General features: G+C 49.1%; 1 long non-coding RNA gene across 2 annotated transcripts in view; it reads left to right on the forward strand.

The window, feature by feature from the left end:
• The window catches only part of LOC147970999 (uncharacterized), a 63,497-nt gene that overhangs the window by 23,088 nt on the left and 16,936 nt on the right, over positions 1 to 23,473 (forward strand). Inside the window, exon 3 of one of the 2 annotated variants that reach the window (XR_015604438.1) lies at positions 1,923 to 6,913. The exons of the other annotated variant lie outside the window; for it this stretch is intronic. This is a non-coding gene — a long non-coding RNA (uncharacterized LOC147970999). Of the gene's footprint in view, positions 1 to 1,922; positions 6,914 to 23,473 lie in introns of those variants that run through there. 2 annotated transcript variants of the gene reach the window in all.

Genomic DNA, 23,473 nt, shown 5'->3' on the forward strand with positions numbered 1-23,473 from the left:
CAACACACGTTCTACGTGAGAACTTGCGTCAAAAACCCGGCGCGACCAGATCTATCTATGGATCTAGGAAGCGCGCTACGGTACACAACCAACACTGAATACTACAACCGTCCGAACACTATGGTGCATCCCAATACAGGGGTGCCGCACACCCACTATGTTTCACTGATGAGGTGCTGGTCACGAATTCCTAGAGGGATTCAAACCAATGAACATAGAGGCGTACGATGGAATCACAGACCCGGGAGTCTGGATAGAGGACTTTATCCTCCATATTCATATGGCTCGTGGAGACGATCTCCATGCCATTAAATACTTGCCCCTCAAGCTTAAAGGGCCAGCTAGGCACTGGCTGAAAAGCCTCCCCGAAAACTCAATTGGAAGTTGGGAGGAGCTCGAGGACGCTTTCCGGGCCAATTTTCAAGGGACTTATGTCCGACCTCCGGATGCAAATGATTTAAGTCATATAATCCAACAGTCCGGAGAGTCCGCCCGAAAGCTTTGGAACAGGTTCCTCACCAAGAACCAAATAGTCGACTGTCCGGACGCCGAAGCCTTAGCAACTTTTAAACACAGCGTCCGAGACAAATGGCTCGCCAGACACCTCGGTCAAGAAAAACCGAGAACAATGGCAGCCCTAACAAGCCTCAGGACCCGCTTTTGTGCAGGCGAGGACAACTAGTTGGCCCGTAGCAGCACCAGCAACCCAAGCACATCCGAAGTAAGGGATGGCAATGGTAAACCACCACGCAACAAAAACAAGCATCGAAATAAAGAAGGTAGCCCAGATAGCACGGCGGTAAACGCCGGATTCAGGGGCTCCCAACCAGGTCAGCGGAAAAAGCCTTTCAAAGGCATTAGAGAAGGACAATCTGGCCTAAACAAAATTCTTGACAAACTCTGTCAGATTCACGGCACCCCAGACAAACCTGCAAATCATACCCATAGAGAATGTTGGGTTTTCAAGTAGGCCGGTAAGCTAAACGCCGAACACAAAGGGGAAGAGACACCAAGCGAAGACGAGGATGAACCTCGCCAGCAAAGCACCGGAGGACAGAAAAAGTTCCCACCAGAGGTTAAAACAGTAAATGTGATCCATGTGACAAAGAGGAGAAGCAATCACGCACTCCGATGCACACGCGCCATAGAGCCCGTCACCCCTAGGTCCAACCCCTGGTTGGCCCGCCCGATCACTCTTGATCGTAGGGATCACAATACACATATCCGGCGCGAAGGACTGACGGCCTTGGTGTTAGACCCAATAATAAATGGGTACCATTTCACAAGGGTCCTCATGGATGGCGGCATTGATCTAAATCTGATATATCAGGACACGGTCCGCAAAATGGGGATAGACCCGACACAAATAAGCCACAGTAATACTACCTTCAAGGGAGTAATACCAAGCCAAGAGGCCCACTGCACGGGCTCTCTACTACTAGAGGTGGTATTCGGTTCTCCCGATAACTTCCGAAGTGAAACGTTAACTTTTCACATTGCTCCATTCCGAAGTGATTTTCAAGCACTACTCGGAAGGGCGGCTTTCGCTCATTTTAACGCAATACCGCATTATGCTTTTCTCAAGCTCAAGATGCCCGGTCCACGAGGCGTCATTATAGTTAGCGGAAACACCAACCGTTCTTTATGTATGAAAGAGGACGCGGCGGCTCTAACAGCCGCACACTAGACGACCTCACCAACCAGGAAAAATGGCAGGTCATCAAGACCACAGACACGGTTAGACGAGTCCGGCGTTCCATCATACATGCATGAGATTGGTTTTCGAACCCTCATAAAACGATACCAGGGGCTTCCCGCGTGTAACCAGGGCCAGCCCGGCTCAACTAGGCCTCTCTGGAATTTTGATAATTCATTCTTCCTTTTGGCACGACAACTTTCACCTAAGTTCTTTCCTTTTGCAGGTGACAATCGTGCTACACCCGTCCAGGACACGGCACAACGGAGATACAGGCGCAGACGTGCAGCAGGGACCCGCCAAAGGTTTCTTTTTAGATTAAGGCCCTGCGTAAACCTTTTTACTGTCTCTTGTTGCTCACATCCTCCGGATACTCCACACAACCGAGAAGGATGCCGGCGTTATTGGCATGTGGCCACGCCAGGATTTTGCACGTACCTAGACACATGGGGTTTCTTATAAAGGGCATTGTTTAGCCCGGTATATGTTATAAAGACCAAACACCTTAGGGAGTGTTCGGCGTCGCGAGTTTGGCCCTATATGCATCAGCTCCGAATCATGTCTTTGGTCAAATGTTGGGTTTGCCCAGCTCCCACGTTTTGGTACCTTACATTCCGTTATATCGGCTAAGGTAGCACTGGGAGAACTACTGCGATTGTGCCCTGGTTCATCCGGATGAGCACCTCAGTAGAGAAAGCCAAAAACTGACTGTCATGATATAGTGAGAGACTGGTCAACCACTCAATGACTAATCGGAATCTTTGAGATTCCTCCGCATTAACGAAGGGCCGTTTCTCAGTCATGTACGAACGTGCCCCGTATTCGGACGAGCGCAGAAGTACCAGGGGCTATATAGTAGCCCCACTGTCAAACTCCTATGGCTAAGTGAAAGTGTTAAAGCAATATAGTTCGATTGCCTAGTTCGCTACGCTATCGCCTCCTTAACGGACCAAGACGTTGAATCAAGTGTGGATATGCATCTTTTGTGAACACCCCCGCATTATATGCGTGGGGGCGAAAGCCGACGACTGCAAACTTTCAGGTTATATACATATATACATAAACGGCCGCACAGGAGGCATCATAGTACTTTCGGGCAAAAGTATAAATACAGCCTTGATTAATTCAGAAAAACATTGTTTGTACAATGGGACTACATGTCACTGGAAAATAATATTCTTCGAGCACTGAGCCTCTATCGAACGAGCGCCTTCAAGGACTTCTTCAAAGTAGTGCTCGGCAGCCACTCGGCCTATGGCCGAACCCTGTGCCGCAACAGTGGTGGCCTCCATCTCCGCCCAATATGTTTTGACATGGGCAAGGGCCATCCGCGCACCTTCTATGCACCCCGATATCTTTACAGCATCGATGCATGGCACAGCATCAAGGAATTATTGCACTAAGCTAAAGTAGCTATTCGGCCTTGGCCCTCCCGGCCACAGGTGATCCACAACGGACCTCATGGCAAGTCCGGACAACCTATGGAGCTCGGCCCAACCGGTCAATCGCTCATTTAGCAGCAGCGGACGGACTAGAGCGTGAAACTGTGACCAGAATAGCTTTTCCACTTTGGGACCTTTCTGATCCTTGAAGTACTCGGCTGCATCAGCAGCACTTGCAGCCAAATCCATGTACGCATCCGCAGAACTCCATAGCCAGTCCAGAGGAGCATACTTCGGATCTCCGAACTTAGTCCACAACAAGAAGGGCTTCCCAGACACGATATCTGCAGCTTGATTCAGCTCCTCCTTCATTGCTCTAATTTTGGAGCGGGCTTCCTTGGCAGCCACCCGGGCCCTCTCCAAGTCCGTCGCCTTCGCCCGGTTTTCTTCTTCAAGAAGCTGGTAACGCTCAACAGCATCTTTTAACTCTACAACCATCTTGGCTATTTTTTCCTTGCTCTCGCAATGCGCGGCCTGTTCGGCCCTTAACTCTTCGGCCGCCATTAAAGCGGCCGCATAGCTACTCCTTGCTTGCTCCTTGGCTCAGGCAAGCTCCGCCGGAAGGGTCTCCATGGTGGCAGCTCCATCTGTAGTCACAACATATTAAAGATACTGGCATCATGCTGCTCTTATTATGTGACGATCACCAGAAAAATCACTCACCCTGTGCCTCGTCAAGCCGCTTGTTGACAAGCACAATGTCGGCATCTGCCGCATCCAGTTGCCGCTTTAGTTCGGCAAACCCATCAGTCCGGCTAGCCACCGGCGCTTCAACCACCTGCACATAAAGGCGGTCTGGTTATTACCTGGGACTATGATCCTGTGTTTGCCACTGTTCTTGACGACAACCAGAGTCTTAGGGGCTACTATCTGCATGGGCATACCTAGCGTATGCGGTACCGTTAAAGGCATACATTATTTCACGTACCTCGAAGCCTTTCAGCAGACTCATAAAAGCTTTGTGCAAACCGCTTTCAGCGGATGAAATCCTTTCAATTACCGTACCCATTAGCGTACGATGCGCTTACGAGATGACAGCTTGCCCCAGAAGATCCTTCAGCGCGTCCGACCGCACACTATACGGACCCTTGCTGTCGCTCCCCTCAGGAGCCAGATACTGGGGATTCTGGGCAGCCAAAGGGTTATCCTCTGGCCCTAGTGGATCCGGAGATACCCTTCGCGATGACACTTCAAGGTCGCCCGCTTCTTGAGCTGGGGAGTCCAGGGGAGGCGTTTCGCTCTCCATCATCTCCGGAAGAAGATCCCCCCAAGATGAACTCTATCGAGAAGAGCTGCGATCCAGACTACAATTTATAAGCATCGGTTATTGTCTTCGGAAGTAAGGTAGGATATCTTCACTATTAAGTACTTTTTGATTACTTACAGCTCGGTAGAGGGTTGATCCCCGTGCGGACGTTGTGCGGCAAGAATACCCTTCGAGGCAGGGCCCTCTGGCGGAGATTTCTTCTCTCGTTTGGAAACCTTAGTTTCCGGATCTTCAGAGGTAGTCCTCTTCCTTCCCTGGGGTGAGAGAATGTCAGATTCTTCCCCTTGGTTATCCTCCCTCGTGAAGGCGCTCATTCCCTCGATTGGAATAGGTAGCGATGGAGGCCCGCTTTCGCCCTCTTTATTCCCCCTTCATATTCCTTTGAAGGCCCTAGACAAGGTGCTGGCTCGAGCATCTTTTCCAGCACCGGATTGTCCAAGCCCTCAGGAAGGGGGGCCGAACACCGGATCATATTCGCCTTTGTTATCCAGTCCTGGTCAAAGAGCGATTCGTCATAATAATGTCATGATAAATAAAAGGACAGTGTGTTCGTCCATGGGATTACTTACTTGGTCAGCGGGGCGGTTGCAGCTCAGGCCCACGTCCTCGGTAGTGTCCGGACACTCTATTAGGGGTCCGAAGAACGATTTGTACATCTCCTCGTGCGTCATGCCGAGGAAATGCTGAATAGTGCGTGGTCCTTCCGGGTTGAATTCCCACATGCGGAGGGGCCGTCGTTTGCAAGGCTGGACTCGGCGAACCAGCATAACTTGCATTATCATAACCAGACTGAAATCTCCCTCGAAGAGATCTCGGATACGGCTCTGCAGTATTGGCACGTCCTTGGCTGGACCCCAGCTCAGCCCCCTGCTGATCCATGACATCAGTTGTGGTGGGGGGCCCGAGTGAAAGGTGGGGGCAGCTACCCATTTGGCACTTCAGGGAGCTGTGACGTAAAACCACTCCCGCTGCCACAATCCGGACACCTCTGGAAAGGAACCCTTTGGCCATGGAGCGTCAGCAATTTTGCTTATTAAAGCACCTCCACACGCTGCGTACTGCCCCTCGACCATCTTCGGCTTCACATAAAAGGTCTTGAGCCACAGGCCGAAGTGAGGGGTAATGTGGAGGAAGGCCTCACATACGATGATAAATGACAAAATGTGAAGAAGGGAATCCGGGGCCAGATCGTGAAAATCCAGCCCGTAATAGAACATAAGACCCCTAACAAAGGGATCCAGAGTGAGGCCTAGTCCTCGGGGGAAGTGGGAGACAAACAGAACGCTCTCGTTGGGTTCGGGAGTAGGGACGACCTGCCCTCGGGCGGGCAGCCTATGCGAAATTTCGGTGGTCAGATATCTGGCCTCCCTCAACTTCTTGATGTCCTCCTCCGTGATGGAGGAAGGCATCCACCGGCCTTGAACGCTGGATCCCGACATGATTGAAGGTCTGAAGCACCTGACTTGAGCTTTGGGTGTTGGAACTCGAGGCGGGGGAAGGATTCGATTGAACGCGGGCGGGAAAAAATAAAAAGCCTTGTCCCTTTATAAAGGGGGTGAATATCAGGCGTCCTCCTCATGGTCGTTTGAGACTTACCTAAGATCTAGGAGTCATACCAACAGGCATGGTTGGGTTACCCACGTTTGTATTGATGATAATCCCGTGATAAGGGGAACACGATCTCTGCTTTGACGAGACGTGTCAAGGAAACCGCCTCGCGTTATGTGCGGGTCTGGTTGAAGAAAAACGGTTCAAATGATGACCGAGCCGTGGCGTGATGTCATGCTGTCAAAACGTGTCAGCAGATTAGATTTGTGGAAATATTATTCTCTCTACAGTGGTATGTGGAACTTATTTTGCAGGGTCAGACACTATCCTTGTATTCAAACTCTTCCGTGGTGTATTCGGAGGAGGAACCCGCCTTGCAATGCCGAAGACAACACTGCGCGCTGGACTCATCATCATTGAGGCCTGGTTTAGGGGCTACTGAGGCAGTCCTGGATTAGGGGCTCTCCGGATAGCCGGACTATATCCTTTGGCCGGACTGTTGGACTATGAAGATACAAGATTGAAGACTTCGTCCCGTGTCCGGATGGGACTTTACTTGGCGCGGAAGGCAAGCTAGGCAATACGGATATGTATATCTCCTCCTTTGTAACCGACCTTGTGTAACCGTAGCCCCCTCCGGTGTCTATATAAACCGGAGGGTTTTAGTCCGTAGGACAACATACAATCATACCATAGGCTAGCTTCTAGGGTTTAGCCTCTCTGATCTCGTGGTAGATCAACTCTTGTAATACTCATATCATCAAGAACAATCAAGCAGGACGTAGGGTTTTACCTCCATCAAGAGGGCCCAAACCTGGGTAAACATCATGTCCCCTGCCTCCTGTTACCATCTGCCTTAGACGCACAGTTCGGGACCCCCTACCCGAGATCTGCCGGTTTTGACATCGACAAGGAGTCTCGAAATGGTCGAGACATAAAGATTGATATATTGGAAGGTTATATTCGGACACCGGAAAGGTTCCGGGGTCATTGGATAAATACCAGAATACCGGGGAGTTACCGGAACCCCCCCCCGAGGGGGGGGGGGTCAATGGGCCTTCATGGGCCTTAGTGGAAATAGAGGCGGCAAGGGAGCTGTGGGGCGCGCCCCCTAGGCCCAAACCTAATTGGTTTAGGGCTTGGGGGGCCGTCCCTCTCTTTCCTTCTCCCCTACTCCTCTTTCCTTCCCCTCCTAGTTGGACTAGGAAAGGGGGAGCCTACTCCTAGTAGGAGTAGGATTCCCCCCTTGGGGCACACCCTATGAGCCCACCGCCCCCCTCCCTTTGCTCATTTATATACGGGGGCAGGGGGCACCCTAGAACACACAAGTTGACAATTGTCTTAGTCGTGTGCAGTGCCCCCCTCCACCGTAATCCACCTCGGTCATATCGTTGCAGTGCTTAGGCGAAGCCCTGTTCCGGTAGCTTCATCATCACCGTCATAACGCCGTCGTGCTGACGAAACTCTCCCTCGACTCTCAGCTGGATCTAGAGTTCGCGGGACGTCACCGAGCTGAACGTGTGCAGATCGCGGAGGTGTCGTACCTTCGGTGCTAGGATCGGTCGGATCGTGAAGATGTTCAACTACATCAACCGCGTTGTCATAACGCTTCCGCTTACGGTCTACGAGGGTACGTGGACAACAATCTTCCCCTCTCGTTGCTATGCATAACCATGATAGATCTTGCGTGTGCGTAGGATTTTTTTTGAAATTACTGCATTCCCCAATAGAATAAACACTCAACGACGGTATTGTGCTGGTCGTAGGCTAGACCGTACTAGAGACGTGAGCCTAGAACACTAACAAAATCACGGCGCGGCACGTAAACAAGGGATAAGCACACTCTGGATTTTTTTGCTCTTTTTTGCGCTCCTTTTTTGCGAAAAATCACTATAATGGCGAGTATCTTAAAACTCTTCCCAAGTCAAAATAATAGGATATGCACAACATTTTTTACTATTTTTTTGGAAAGTAGGGCAGCGACGACGAAAAAGTGCGACAAAAAATCACTATGATGGCGAGTGTCTCAAAACGCTCCTTGGGACCTAAAAATAGGATAGGGTAAAAATATTTTCGATTGCTGAAATTTTGTCCTAAAAACTGCCATGGGGTCTCTAGACTTTTGTTCTTTTTTTTTCCAAAACCTACTCAGGCAAGGAAAGACGAATCGGAAAATAGATGGATCTCGAAAACAAACCTAATATGAAAAGAACTTAGATTGGTGGGGCATATATGGTCGTAGGATATGGCAGGGCTGGTGCTATATGGCAGTGGTGGTGGTATATGGCAGGGGTGGTGGTATATGGCAGGGGTGGTGCACTACAAAAAAAAAGATACATCCGTGACATTTTGGGGCCAAACGAATTTTTTTTCTGTCATACATATGACACTTCTATGACGATAATTGTGACAAAACCCGGTATCATCATAGATGTGGTGGGCTCCTACTTCTATGACAAAAAATCACGTCCTGGGCGGGCCGGAGACGCAGCTGCATGACATTCTTTGGGCCGTCCATGACGGAAAAAACCGTGGTAGAAGCGAGGGGGAGGAAAATTTCGGGGAGTTCCCGGTTACGGTGGGAGGTCGGGGGCCGAGCGATGTGCGTTTCTCTCGTACACGCACGCGCGTGTGTGCGAGGCGTTGGCTCTAACTGAACCCGAGCGAGGCGTTGGGCTCTAACTGAACCCGAGTGATTGCACTGTAGGCTACACGTTACTGAACCCGATCGATCGATGGCTGGTAACTGAACCCGATCGAGCGATTCCTTGGCTACTGCTGCTAACTGAAGCCGATCGATGGGATGAACAGTGAGCGTTGCGGGGGGGGGGGGGGGGGGGTTGGATGAACAGTGAGCGGTGGCGTTGCCTCTGGATGAACAGGACCCGGTGGTGTGGTGGAGGGCTGGATGAACAGTAGACAGTGGAGGGGTGCCCGTGGAGGGGTGGATGAACAGGACCCCGTGGTGTGGAGGGCAGGATGAACAGTAGATGGTGGAGGGGTGCCCGTGGAGGGGTGGTTGAATAGGACCCCATGGTGTGGAGGGCTGGATGAACAGTAGACGGCGGAGGGGTGGTTGAACAGTAGCCGGTGGAGTAGCGCGCGGTGGAGGCTGGATGAACAGGAGCTTGTGGAGGCTGGAGGAGGTCGACGGTTGATGAACAGTAGCTCGTGGAGGCTGGAGGGGGTTGATGGTGGAGATGAACAGTATCCCGTGGAGTCCCGTTTTGCGGTACGCCACACCCCTCCCGATGAACAGGACCCCCGTTTCGACCGTAGTGCTCCAACACAAGTCCGTTTCCTCCGTTTTGCGGTACGCCACACCCCTCCCGATCAACAGGACCCACGTTTCGACCGTAGGAGGTCCGTTTCCTCCGCTTTGCGGTACGCCACACCCCTCCCGATTAACAGGACCCCCTTTTCGACCGTAGGAGGTCCGTTTCCTCCGTTTTGCGGTACGCCACATCCATCCCGATCAACAGGACCCCCGTTTCGACCGTAGGAGGTCCTTTTCCTCCGTTGTGCGGTACGCCAGGCCTTGTTTCCATCGCCTCTTCCGTCCAAGCCCTCCTGATGAACACGACCACGCATTCCGTTCCGACCCCTGAACACGACGACGACGCTGTTTCTCCGTTCCGACCCAGCCATGTACACGAGCCCTCGCCGTACATATGCGCGAGTACGCGTTCGAGACCCCGCCCATATGTACACATACGTGGCCGTATTTTCTTTCTTGCACCCTGGCCGCTGTACGTACGTGTACATGCTACGTGCGCGCCTCTACTACGACACGTGCGTGCCTCTACATCGACCAGTATGTACGTACACGTTCGCGACCAGAATGTCAACGCTACATACGCTTCGACCAGGTGGGTCCCGACTGTCAGGCACTTCCTTGCCTGCGAAGATGTAGCTGGTGGGTCCCAGCAGTCAGGGGGTGAATCGTTTTTTTTGCCCGGACGCACTTCCTTGCATGCGAAGATGTAGCTAGTGGGTCCCAGCGATCGGGGGGCTGGTGGGTCCCAGCAGTCAGGGGGGCGAATCGTTTTGGTTTTTTTTTGCCCAGACGCACTTCCTTGCGTGCGAAGATGTAGCTGGTGGGTCCCAGCAGTTAGGGGGGCAAATCGTTTTTTTGCCCGGACGCACTTCCTTGCGTGCGAAGGTGTAGCTGGTGGGTCCCAGCAGTTAGGGGGGAAACATTTTTTTTGCGAAATACGGTGGCCCGTCCGGTGGGTCCATGCTGTCAGGTGGAGGAATCATTATTTTCCGCGTAATAAGGAGGCACTTCCTTGTTGCCGCCGTGGACCCAGCTGTCAGCCTCTCCACGTACAGTCCATGTCCGATGGAAGTCGTTCCTTGACCACGTTGACCACGCCGCGCCGAGAGCACCAGGGCGGTGGACGATGGTGAGGCCTAGGAAGGGGACGATGGGGAGCCGGGGAAGACGCGGCAGTGGAAGCCCGCGCGCGCGGGGGGAGGAGTACGAGGGTTCACTAGTTCGGCTGCGGTGTGAGGCTGCCGCCGCCGCAGGGCCTGGCCAGCGGTGGGAATAGTAGGGGGCGGTGAGGCCTCCGCGGCAGCACAGCCGGCCGTGGGAGGCAGGAGCATGCGGCACGACCGGCGCTGCTTTGGGCGGCTGGAGCAAGAAGACCAGAGGTTGAAGAAGCACTACGGCCGTTGGATGGACATCGTACGGTCAATGGAGCTAGAATCGTTCATATTGACTAAGTTGACAAAGCCCTTCGTCCCCGTCAACTTAGTAGGACCACAAGTCAGCCTCCCACCAAGGTGGGTCCCAGCTAGCTGGGGGAGTATTCATTTTTTTGTGCGTAATAAGGAGGCACTTCCGGTGGGTCCGAGCTGACAGCGGGGGGAACGTTTTTTTTCGCGAAATACGGTGGCCCGTCCGGTGGGTCCCAGCGGTCAGGGGGAAACAATTTTTTTTCGCAAAATACTGGTGGCCCGTTCGGTGGGTCCCTGCTGTCAGGTGGAGGAATAATTATTTTGCACGTAATAAGGAGGCACTTCCTTACTGCGGCCGTGGACCCAGCTGTCAGCTTCTCCACGTACAGTCCACGTCCGATGGAAGCCGTTCCTTGACCACGTTAACCACGCCGCGCCGAGCGCACCAGGGCTATATATAATAATTTATATATAGCTCATGGAAACTTCTTATGCAATTTATTGCAGTCATTTTTTTGGTTGGCCAGGGCCAATTTTGCATATTTCTGTCGGTTCCAAACTATTTTTAATACCGAAATGTCCAGCCAGATTTAAAGTACTTTGAAGATATATTGAAATTAGGTTAATGCCCAGTGAAATAGGAATCTGAAAATGTGATAAAATTCAGAAATTATAAAGTAATTGCCAATTTGTCATCTGTTTTTATATTTACAACCCATTTCATATTACTTTCAAGATTTGCAGGCGTCTTGAAAGAGTTGCGGCCCATCAGGGCGTAGAAAAATAAGTAGGCCTGGATTGGGTATTCTTCAGAAAAAATAAACTGGGCTCATTTTCACAAAAAAAATAGTTGGGCTGGTCACATGGTGAACATAAAATATAAGCCTGGGCTAGACGGGCCACAGCCCAGTTCAAACCCTGCTCCGTCTCAACAATACCAAACAAAAAAATACTGCTCGAGTAGCTACGTCCCAGGTGTCAGCCGATCTTGTGCTGTTCTCTTGTCTATTGACTATATACGCTCACAATGTTGTGGGTCCCAGATGTCAGGAAAACACTAGGAGGAAGCATTTTATTTTTCCATACGCTGACGTGGTGGGCCCCTACTGTCATCCTCTCCACGTACTTCTGCCGATTCCTGTTGTTTGTTGACCATGTTGACAACGCTAGAGGGCGGCGCCTCGGTGAGCGCACCAAAGCTCGCGGAGGACGTCGGTGTTAACGATTTAGGAGACGGTGGGGCGGCGATGCGTGCGCTGAGGCGCAACCAGCCGTGGGAGGCGGAAGCAGGCGGCCCCCCCGGCGCTGGTTTGGTTTTGGCGGCTGGATGAAGACAGGACTGAAGAAACATGACAGACTGTAAAAGCAGCAGGAGTACTTAACAACCTTAACTGAAACCATCAGGGGCACTTAACAACCAAAGCTGAAAGCAGTATGAGTACTTATACAGGTTCAACCGTACAAAGCACGCCTCGAACATTGCTACTTTGCCTACAGTTAACCAAGGGTGAGGCCGCAAAGCCCCAGGACAAGGTCCAGGCGCCACCCCGCGCATCCACAACCTTCTGGAAGTGGCTTCATCTCGCAACGTGGTCAATAAATAGGATATTCGCTTTAGAGCCATGGAAAAGCATGAACATAATCTTCTGTCCTATTCTCCCAGATGGACGGGCCTTCATTATTTGAGACCACCCATGAATAAGTATCTTTTCACCTCCAAGGGGAATTGAGTAGGTCGACATATACATCATGTTGTGACCAAGCGCAAGTCTGACCCGACCATGGTCAGGCATCTGTATAGGAACAATAGAACTCGGCAGTTCCTGTTTCAAGAAGATCACAGCTGTAAAACTGTGTATAAGCAATAGTTTATGAACAACATATATAACAGAAAATAGCTCGTACCATAAGTTTCTCGACACAGTTGGACCTGTTCAACGAGTGCAGCAGTGGCACACATATCCCATGTGGCCTTCCACCATTGAAACACCCCACAAGGACCTCAAGACGATCAATAAAGTGTAGGAACTTGTGGATGTCGATCCAGTCAACTTCAGTGCCATTAGTAACAGCCGAGTTATTACAGAGTAACAAACGAGCAGACTGCTTAACTCTGAAGAAACCTACACGTGCCACCAATTATAAGAAAATATTAGTTAAAAGTAGCATCTTCGTGAGAGATTCGTTGCTACTTCTAAAGTTAAATTGTGATTAGTTAGACAAAATAGGTGGATTAAGAAGTAATCGAGGCAACAAGCAAGAACCAGATACAAAACTAACATGGATGAACAATTGGAACGACGTCGGGGTGGAAGATCGCAGTGAAGATGAGACCAGGTTCTGCTATTTCCATCAACATTCGTGCGCCAACTTTCAGTCTGTAACACTTGAGAAAGTTTATCCAAGTTCGGCCATAAAAAAGCAGCGGTCTTCTTGGTTCATGAACCCATCTCGGAACTTATATCCATGGCTTGTCTTCACTGTGACCATTAAACTAGTGTATTCAGTTATGGCAAGGCCGAGCATCTTGAGTACATGTGTTCTGGAAGAGCAAATAATACACTGCAGGAAAAATAATATGAGAACACAGCATGTTCAAAAAAACCTCACCCTCCTGGATAGAAAAGAGGATTCTAGGAACATACTGTGCGCGTTTCAAAATGCTGTGTTAGGATGAGAAGGAACAAGTGTGGCGTCTCGCCGAGGGCGCAGAAACCTGTAGGGTACTCGCACTTTGGGCACTGCAAATGAAACACACTAGATTCAGTAGGAAGAAAAATGCATCAACGGCGGCGGCCGCCATCCTAGGATTACCTGCGACCAAGGGACTTGGGTTTATCGGGGATGGATGAAGAATTCATACCTAGTTCTCCATGAGAAAACCCTATGCAATCGCCGAGAGGGGGTTTTCTCTGAACAAGCAGACGGGGGAGAAGGGTTTTCAGGCCTAGTGAAATATTGCCGCTTCGTCCGTCCAGCTTACTGCTAAAGCTGGAAGGGGGGGGGTTGTGATTTGACGGCTCATTGGGCATTACTGCGGCGCTACAACCGGGGTGTGTCTACCGTGAAGTTGTGCACTCTAATTTGTGCATATGGCACGTGGACCCCGTTGCCGGTTGCCCCACATATCAGCAAAAGGAAGTAGAAAGACAGGAGTAACTAGTTACACATAAATATATATTTTGACAGAGAGATACTCCCTCTGTAAAGAAATATACAAATCTTTTATATCACAGACTCACCTTGCCGAGAAATATACTCCCTCTGCAACGCACGGGAATTATGGGGGTTTTATGGGGGTTCAGCTGAGAATATAATACTCAGATAGGCTCACGGTTCTGGACTTTGGGCCGTAGGTCGACCCTGCATGTTTGGGGGCCCATGTGTTCTACCTCAGCGCTTTTCATATTGCAAGCGATCGGTACGGCGCTGGTTTTAGATGCTGTTGCAAGGCGAATACACAAAATTGAATAAAGCACGACAGCTGTTGGAATGAAATCGAACGACAGTTCCTAACCAGCAATCAGAGTTGCAATTCTATCAACGATATACCATGTGATAAATAATACTGTCGTACTACTTATACACACTGGACACTTGTTTCAGCATGCCAGATTATTACATCAAAATCTCTCGGAGGATAGATCAGTTCGGCAGTTGCGTGCTGCTAATTTCAAAGTTGATTTGGACCAGCTCTCCTTGCTAAGAAAGTTCGATTTTGACATCATCCCCTACCGCAAGATATGATTTAGATTTGAACCTTGACCATCCTTTAGCATCAATCATCATGCGACCATCCTTTGTACTTACGGTATATTGAGCAGGTTCATTCACACCAAGGTTGCGCATGGTAAGAGAAACTTGGCCGCGGTCGCCCGGATTGTTGAACGACTCCCTCATTGCTCTAGGAATTCTCTGTTTGCAAACAAGAAGACATACCCAAACAGTTAGATCAACACAGTGAATCATGTGAAACAACATGGAAAGAAAAAAGAACGAAGCACTTGGACGGCCAGTGCTTACCAACAAGGTGGACATGTCGGTTTTTGTAAGGACTTTGGTATATGAAGTGCGAACTGTAGCCCAGTCTGTTGCCGGTGCAACTGCACGGGCCGGAGCAGATGCAAGTGCAAGTGTTGGTGCAGGTGCTGAAGCCGCCGCTGCTGCCGGAGATGGTGCTCCTTGTAGAGCTGGTGCCGGTGTCGGAGCAGGTGCCGGTGTCGATGACCGATCCTCCGGTAGATCAGACTGATCCGCTGATGCGGTCGGTGCCCAATCCTCAGCTGGATCAAACTGAGCTGCTGCCGCTGTCAGCGCTAGAGCAACTGCCGGTGCTCGATCTGTGCGAGACAGCGGCAATCGTGTCTGGTCTGCTATGATCAGCTTTCTAACTTGACTAGGATCCGTGACCGTGATCCAGTTTTTTTCTTCATTTCTTTTAAACGCGAGAAGGACTAATTGTGGCGTTTTTGTTAAACCAAACTGCAGTTCATCATAGGGATTCAGCTTGTACTCAGACAACAGACTGATCCAATTATTTCCAGTAATATAAGTGATGGACAGTGCCTTCGTTACTGACACGACATAAGAAATGAAACCTGCAAAAATAGCCATCGTAGAGCAAACCAAACGGTTTATTCTGTGATGAATGTCACATGGAAAAACCTGCATCGTAAAATTGCAGGAAAAGAAAGAAAACATGACATTAAATCAATAAGATTTAGACAGTAAATCAATAAGATTTACTTGATGTGACACGAGTGAATCCTTACTAGGAAATCACTATGTTGAAGTACTAAACAGAAGATTGATCGTCCAACTACGCGTGGCATGCAGGGGCCCTGCCTACTCCCACAAGCAGGACAGTCCAAAGGTTGTGACAAATCGTATGGATCGAACATCCATGGGACTGGAAATCCTGGTGGGTGCGATAAACCCTACAATGCATACAGATATTGGAGTGTAACCATAATTGATAAACCGTCCTCACAAAAAATATGATTTGGATACTTCAAAATATACAGACTGAATCGAGTGGACAGACATTAACATAGACCGTTCTCAGGACTGACCACACACCAAAAGCGGCAGTACTAATAAACAATACAGGGTTCACAAACACAAATCAAGTACTGAACAATAGTACTTACTACAGACAAGCAAAGTTGCACTAACTAAACTTTGCAGACTATTTCTTGCCACCGACCTACGGGATGAACCCCGCATAACTGACTAGGCCATGGACTTCGTGTGAGATGTCTACACGCACCATCACCATCTTGTCAACCTTGGAGAACCTAACAGAGTGGTCTTTCCACTCATAAACATGATGATGAAGACAGACCGCATCAGATTTGTTGGGAAGCTTTACAAGAACCACACCCTTCGTAATCGAAGGCACAACCAGGAAATTGTTGTGGTCAAGTACAGCCTTGAGAACACGTCTGACAACAATGCTACAGGAAAACACTAGTTCAGGACATGTGGCGACAAGGACACAGCAGCTAGATAGTTCAGCAGTAGAACTCATCATCAGGTGTTCCAGTTCACACGGCATGACTTTGAGAACTTCATCTCCACCGCGGACCTGGTTCTAATTCAAACAGAAACCATATTTTATTACTACATCCGTTCAGAAATATAAGATGATTTTCGATATTATACTCCATATATGACTACATATACGCACAGAAATGAGTGAACAAAGACACTAGAACATGTCTTCAAAGGCATGAGAGCAGAGGGATTACATGCAAAATCCATAACACAAGTTACTGAGGCAAATATACCCTCTTAAAAGGTAGCATTGATGTTCATAAAGTACTCCCTCCGTCCCAAAATTCTTGTCTTAGATTTGTCTTGATACGGATGTATCAAGTCACATTTTAGTATTAGATACATCCCTATCTAGACAAATCTAAGACAAGAAATTTGGGACAGAGGGAGTAGTTGAAAGTAATCTATAAGAAATCAGTGTCAACCTCTCGCATGTTTTGGTCAAAAGAGGAATTTAGAACCGTCATTTGGCACACAAAAATCACATGCAAGATCACCCAGAAAGTTGTACTACTAGTACTACTACTGCGTGTTAGATGAAAAAACACGATCAAGATCGAGAAAAAGATCGTCAAGAAGAGATATTACCTGGACTTGCTTAATGAGGGATCCCGGAGAGGGGGGCTTGGACAAGGCGATGGCTTTGAGCTTGTCTGCAGTAGTCTCGGCGGGGTGCTTGCGCTTCTTCGTACCATGAGCCTCGACGGTTTTGGCCAGAGCCATAGACATCACTTTGGCCGGTGCTCCAGCGTCTATCAAGAAACTGTCAAATAGAAATAAAAGAAAAGAAACCATAATCACAAACCCAAAAGAAGAAAAGAGAGGGAGTTATAGGATCAGTCTCGGGGTTGCAAGACCGGGCCTTGGCCAGAATCAACACCATTGATGCGCTCACCTTTCCTTCTTTGGGAGAGAAGAACAATGGCAGAAGCAGGTCGGGGTTTTCTTGAAGAAATGAGGAACAAGATGAGGCGGAAGCGAGGGTTGGGTAGAGAGGAAGCTGAGAGAGAAGAGTGAAATGATGGTTGCTTCATCCGTCCAACTTACTGCTGGAAAGGAGGGGTTTTGTGATTTGACGGCTCATTGGGCATTACTGCGGCGCTTCGATCGGGGTAGTCTACCATCACTCTACTACGGAGTAATTTAGTGCATGGTTGGTGGACCCCGATGCTGGCTGTCCCACACGTCGGTGAAAGTGAGTAATTTAGTGCATGGCTGGAGGAGGATCCGCACGGTAGAGCGTGTCCACTGTTTTTCAAAAGAAAAAATGATTACAACAAGCGTTTCCACTCTTACGATGGAGGAGTGCGAAACACGGCAGCCACTTGAACATACACAGTGCTCCACTACTAGGCATGTGCAGTGGTTCATACGTCAGTACTACACAATCTTGTTGCTAGTGTAGTAAGATATGACGATAACAAATGATGTTGTCCGCATGTCAACTACTCCTATATGTAACAATTACACGAAGAGGAAACAACTATATTGAGATGAGAATGCAACCAAACACACCCACACGCTTTGTGCTACAGTGACTGATCTGCACCGTCTGAGTTTGATCCAACGGTCATGTTGCCCCGAGACATGGACATGCCCATGCAGAGGGCGCCTAAACACCACCGAAGTCCCTCTGCTTCTCGAGGCGCACGACGTTGGTGATGCAGGGTGCAACCGCCCGCAGAGCCCGCTCCCAGTCGACGGGAGCCAGCTCATCAAAGACGGCGTCCAATGTCACGAATGGATTCCGGTGACGGAGCCCTGAAAGGATTCGCCCGACAACGGCGACGGCAGCCCGCAACCCCTCCTTGTCCAGCTCAGCCCCCACCATCGCGCGGAGACGGCTCAGCTCCTCAGAGATATAGGTGAAGAAGGAGACCAGGTCACGAAGCCGCAGCTCGTTGAAGTCGACCGGGTGGTCGAATGGGTTTAGCCCGACGGCCGGCATCATCGCGCTGGCACGATGGTAGGCATCGCGCAGCCGCAACACGTGCGTGGCAACTTGGTTCACCAAGTGGCTGAGGCGATCCTGGACCTCGTCACGATTGGCCCGCTCGCGCTCCAGCCGGCTCCCCTGACGGCCTATCGTATCTCCCGCTTTCTGCAGCAACGCCGCCGATGCCTCAAGCATCTTTGTGGTGGACGCCTACCGCGTTTGAAGCTCCGTGAACTCCCGCACATAACGGAGGAGCATGGCACTCCTCTCCTCCTTGAGCTCACGGAGCTCCACGTCCTTGGCCCTGAGCTCCGCATCCTTGGCATGGAGCTCCTGTGTCAGGAGCCTCACCTCGAACTCCATGATTTGCTGCGCCGCCATGGCACCAGGTAGAAGCAATGGGGAGAGGAAGCAAAGGGGGCGAAACGGCTGAAAGGCAATGCAATCTACGGGAAGGCGGAGGGAGCAGGGAATCTTTTGGTTTTCACCACGGTAAAACACCAGTTGACGACTTCTCACATCAGGGAGCGGTGGGTTTTTACAGGCGGAGTCATCGTGACTAATTGTTGCCGCGCCTGCTCCCGTCAATCAAAAAATTAAAAATCCTGCCGCGCCTGCTCCCGCCAATCAAAAAAATAAAAATCCTGCCGCACCCAAACACCAGAGCAACGCCACGGTGGATATTTATATTTACCTGCCGGCAAGTAGATAAAAAAGGGGTGAAAAAACAAATGTGGCGGCGGCCTAGCTAATTGGTCGAACTAGCCCAACTAGCTAGCCACCATGCTTCACTGATGTACTCGGCGGGAAAGGTGGTCTTTCGTGATTTGACGACTCATTTACTTGCTTCAGTGCTACGACCGAGGAGGACCCAGAAAACGCGCGGTAGGACATCCCACGTTAGGAAGAATATGTGCGTGCACCACCCGGGAGGACCCCGAAACCGCGCGGTAGGATGTGCCACGTCTCGGCACGGAGGAAAAATGTGTGTGTAAAAATATATTGTATCAGACGTAGTACCTATGGTTCGACCTCGGGACCCAGCCAGTCGGTCGAAAACACCCCACTAGCCACACAGCTTCATCATGCAAACATGGCACGGAGGATAGATGTGGTTAGCTCCGTCTCGACCAGCCACAACGTCTCTTGTTCTAGGCGATTCTTCTATTTTCCAAGCTTTTTTAGTTGTAATAACACCACGGCAAGCTAGCGCCGCTCTTCGTGTGTGCCCGTGCAAAGGTTAGACGATGGAGAGAAGAGAGATTGAGATCGCAGACCTAGGACCCACCAGTAAGTGAGACAACGGTCATGCACGTGTTGACGAGGCACTCCCTCTACTCTACTCAACGAAAGTACTGTATAAATAAAATCAAGTTATGGGACAAAGCCAACAACCGTTCGTTTTTTCAGGCTATCAACTTACGCTTTGTAGTCCAGGTTGCCAGTTCGAATCTCGTCTTTCAGATTTGTTAGTTTTAGGTCCAAATTTGATTAATGACAAGTGGGACCCTCATGTGTTGTTCCGATATTTCAGTGTAGGATGGTTTTTTTGAACAAACACTTTGCGCGGTTAGACAAGTAACGACACGAGTTACACGTATTTTGCAAGTTTACGAACAAAAATGACAACGACATAGAATATCACATCCACCCCGCAGCTTAGATACTATGGTGATACGAGTTTTTACACCGTTGGAAGTGAGATCCAATGGCTTGGGAGTAGTCTTTGTAATTATGCGCAATTTCCAAACTCTCCAAAGTTTTTTTTGCAAATAAAACATTCAGGCCTCGTGTGTGCCGCTGCATCTTCGATCCAACGGCTCCCCGATGCTCATATTAGGTGCTCCCCGTAGCTTAATTACCCGCTACGGTGATATGAGCATCTAGGTCGTATGATCAGTGATCAGATGGCACATGCGTAGTACTTGTACTTTCTGCGCATTTCCCAAACTCTATCAGCCATATATTGCAAAAACATTCAAACCTCCTATTGTGGGCCATTAGATCTCAGTGAACTCGTATCACCATAGAATCTACGGTGCGGGAGCACCTCATACTCTCCCGTGCGAGAAAACATAAGGTGCTATCGCAGCTTGGATGCTATGGTGATACGAGCTTGGAGGTCGTTTGATCTAAGATCCAATGGCATCTGAGCAGTCTTTGTGCTTGTAAGCAGTGGCCGAACTCTTTTGGGGCTTTTCTGCAAAAAACCATTCGAACCACCGAGGAGGTGTTGGGTCACAAATCCAACGCCTCCGAAGAGCTTGTATCACCAAAGCATCTAAGGTATGGTAGCACATGATATTCTTACATACAGGAGAATATGATGTCCTCCTTCATCTTAGATGCTACGGTGATACGAGCTTCGAGGTCGTTGGATATGGGATCAAAGGGCATCTAAGTAGTTTTTGTACAAATTGTGTGCAATTCTCAAACTCATCAGGGTTTCCTGCAGAAATATTAAGACACATCATGTGAACTGCTATATCTCACATCTACAAGCTCCAAGCAACTCGTATCGGCATATAGCATCTAAGGTATGGGGGCACATGATATTCTCCCATGGAGGAGGGGTGGGGGTGCACAACCAATCGGTGGCTGGGAGGGTGGGGACAAATATAATCTAAACAACCCTAAACAGAGCTCCACAATTTTATCTAAGGTCGAGGGGTTGACCCCCGACAATCATAGCTCCGCCTAAACAGAACATTTGCATGTACTGTAGTAATAGACTTAATATTCATGTTTCAGTTTCATGTTCATTTTAAATATTGAACTGAGGACCATGGATGTCTTACATTTTACTCCCTTCATTCCCAAATATTAGTCTTTTTAGAGGCTTCAAATGGACTGGCACATACAGATGTATATAGACATATTTTAGAGTCTAGATTCACTCATTTTGCTCCGTATGTAGTCACTTGTTGAACTCTCTAAAAGACTAATATTTAGGAATAGAAGGAGTATTTTTGAATTCGTGTCATACATGCATGGTTTGGAAAAATAGATGCACTATACTTATTGGATTGTTGTTGTGTTCGTGCGTGTGTGTCTCTCTGTGTGTGTGTGTGGTCATATGATTGATACATACAAAGTTTTCTCACCTCCATGTTGTTCATCTTTTAAATTTGAATTTGCATTGGAAAACTTAGTAGGGATACCATGAAATGTGAAATCCACGTTGAGATCACTATATCACAAACTCACTCTAATTCAACAACTCGTCATAAATCAATTACCACGTTGAGATTAGTATTTGCAAGGAAAATACGGGTATTGTAATACACATAGATTTGTTCGGCAATTTAAAAGGTTCCTTTCGTATTCTCGAATGGTAGGACCCAACGGCGTACCAGCCAGACCTTGGCTCGTGTTGATCCTAAAAAAAGCGGGCTCATGTCCTTCGGTGGCGTGTGTGGTACGCACATTAGGCAACCCCATTACCCCAACCAGTCGAGCCTTAGCGTTTCAAGTTGAAATATCTGGAGGCCAGCATTCCAGCCCTAGGAAATTCCCCTCATGTCTCCGGTCCATAATGACTACCGATGAACAATAGAGGGATGCTTTAGTAACTAAACAACGTTACCTACCGTGCCGAGCACGGTTCAATTCCCGCGGTCACCGCTCGTCAAGGTCACCCGTCAACTGCATTGCCTACTTCGCAAAAGAGAGCGAGAAGAGGAGGCAAAGCGCGAGCGAGAAACTAGAGAACAACCTGCGCAAACGTTACTCCAACACCGTGTCCACTTCCCGGACTCCGCCGAGAAGACGCCATCACGGTAACACACTCGGTTGATCCATTTTAATTAAGTTAAGGTTCAAGTTATCTACAACCGGACATTAACAAATTCCCATCTGCCCATAACCGCGGGCACGGCTTTCGAAAGTTCAAATCCCCGCAGGGGAGTCCCAACTTAGCCCATGACAAGCTCTCACGGTCAATGAAGGAATAGACCTCCTCCCAAGACGTTCCGATCAGACTCGGTTTCTTGGTTCTTCAAGACACTTCGACAGGTTAAAACAAGACCAGCAACACCGCCCGAATGTGCCGACAAATCCCGATAGGAGCTGCACATATCTCGTTCTCAGGGCACACTCAGATGAGACATCCTACGAGTAAAACCAAACCTCAAGTTGCCCTGAGGTGGCCCCGCAGTCTACTTGGTCGGACCAACACTCAGAGGAGCACTGGCCCGGGGGGGGGGGGGTTAAATAAGATGACCCTCGGGCTCCGGAAACCCAAGGGAAAAAGAGTCTAGGTGGCGAATGGTAAAACCAAGGTTGGGCATTGCTGGAAAAGCTTTAATCAAGGCGAACTATCAAGGGGTTCCCATTATAACCCAACCGCGTAAGGAACGCATAATCCGGGAACATAACACCGATATGACGGAAACTAGAGCGGCAAGAGTGGAACAAAACACTAGACGAGAGGCCGAGCCTTCCACCCTTTACCAAGTATATAGATGCATTAAGATAACATAGCAGTATAATGATATCCCAACAAGTAAGTAAATGTTCCAACAAGGAACGACCTCCAATCTTCACCTGCAACTAGCAACGCTATAAGAGGGGCTGAGCAAAGCGGTAACATAGCCAATCAACGGTTTGCTAGGACATGGTGGGTTAGAGGTTTGACATGGCAATTTTTGGGAGGCTTGAAAGCAATTGGTAGGCATCATAGCATTGGCATAGCAAAAGAGCGAGCAAACTAGCATAGCAAGGATAGTAGTGATTTCGAGGGTATGATCATCTTGCCTGCACAGTTGTCAGAGTTGACTGGATCCTCGAAAGCAAACTCAACGGGCTCCTCGCTAGCGAACTCGTCTCCCGGCTCTACCCAACAAGACAAACAAGCAACAAAGGCACAATCAACCACGTGCAAGACTCAAACAAAACGATGCAAAGATGGTATGCTATGCGGGATGCATAATGCAAGATATGACAGGAAATGCATGAACCTGGCCTCAACATGGAAATCCAAGTGTGCCACTGGAAAGATGAGATGAAATCGCTTGAAAACGATACAAAGAACACCGGAACCGGAGTTACGGTTTGGAAATGGCAAGCGATTCAAAAATGACACCGGTCTGCGATTTACAGCAAGTAGCCATCTAAATGCAATGAGATGAACATGCTACAGCACCCAAACATGACAACAAAATACATGGCAGGGATGCATTCAAGAATCTTAACAAAAGTCTAGCACTAAGCTATGGCCAATTCATCCATTAACAGGTTCAAACAAGCATGGCAAAAATGCATATGGAAAACAGATATCAGACTTAGTGAAATTAACACTTGTCTGGAATTTCAGATCAGGTAGCACTCTTCGGAGCAACAAAACT

Source organism: Triticum urartu, chromosome 5A (genome assembly GCF_056163025.1).
Source record: "Triticum urartu cultivar PI428250 chromosome 5A, HENAU_Tu73, whole genome shotgun sequence".
NCBI lineage: Eukaryota > Viridiplantae > Streptophyta > Magnoliopsida > Poales > Poaceae > Triticum > Triticum urartu.